The sequence below is a fragment of the Poecilia formosa genome, unplaced genomic scaffold (assembly GCF_000485575.1).
Source record: "Poecilia formosa unplaced genomic scaffold, Poecilia_formosa-5.1.2 Scaffold595, whole genome shotgun sequence".
In the NCBI taxonomy this organism is placed as follows: Eukaryota; Metazoa; Chordata; class Actinopteri; order Cyprinodontiformes; family Poeciliidae; genus Poecilia; species Poecilia formosa.
In genome coordinates this window covers 207,756-209,071 of record NW_006800534.1, presented here as the reverse complement: position 1 = coordinate 209,071, position 1,316 = coordinate 207,756, and positions in this window count along the sequence as shown.

Sequence of the window (1,316 nt, the reverse complement as noted above, 5' to 3'; positions counted from 1 at the left end):
TTTCAGTTTTCTCCCCCCCAAAAATTTAATTATTCCTCAAGCTTATGTATTCAAATATGATAAATAATGTTTTGGAAATGTAAAGATGCTAAGTTGCAGGCTCCCAGTTGCAACCTTTTTTTTGAAAATTAGATTTTTAATGGACCTGAACCAGAACTTTGTCAACACCATCTGACAAAAATAAATATAAAAATATTTTTAATGACCCTATTAGTGATATTTTTACTCAGTTTCACAGACAAATGCTTCTGAAGAAACAAAAGAAGTACTTAAAACAAAAAAACAACAAAAAGTCCATCTGACGGAGTTGACACAGAGCTGAAGGTGGTGACAAACCAGTGAGTAAAATTAAATACTTGATACATGTGAAGTAATGCCATTTATGTAAAATCCATTCACATGAATTAACTACACATTTAAGTGAAATTTGTCAACACTATCACTGAATGAGACACTGTCAGTCAAAAACTCTGACGGAGTTGATGAAATGCCAAACTACCTCAATTTATATGATGTTATTCTGAAGGAGGCCATATTGTAGCTCATCAGGTCCATGAAATATTTACAGTATAACAAAATTAAGCTTTTATTTAACAAAATTTCATCAAAGTTTTGTAAATTGTCAGTTATGGAGTTGACACATCATGGTTGTGACAAACAACTTAGGAATAAAACAGAAGAAAAAACTAAAGAATAACTTAAGCTAACCGGAGCTAACTAGCCCTCCTAGCAAAGGAAGAGAAAGGAAGTGGTAATGGGGTCCTCAGAAGTTCTGATGCCCCCCAATAATGCCTGACTTTTTTTTTTTTTTTACATTTTTATGTCTGACAGTGTTGAGAAAAACTTGGGACAGATTTCACTTGAGTTGGAAAATATATAAGGTAACACTTTATTTGAAGGGGGTTGAGTAAGACTGTCATGACACTGTCATAAACATGACATAACACCTGTCATGAAAATCAATAAGTCTTCATGAATAGTTATGACTGTTGTCATAAAGCGTCATTCGGTAAATGACACTTTTAATACAAAGTTGACATTATTCAAAATGTCTTCATTATGACAACTTGTCATTAACCTCGCCAAAAATGTCTTGGTTATGACAACTTGTCATTAACCAAAAAATCATGATCTGACATAAATTTGTTCTAAAAGTATTACCGATTAAACTTTAAAAATGAGCTTTATGTAGTAATATTATAAAGCTCTGCCATGTTGTTTAGTCTTAATTTTCTTAATTTAAATCGATCCTAAAGTTTTACAGCAAGATGTCTACAAAGCACTTATGAACTTAGCATTTGAAACATTATTTAAGG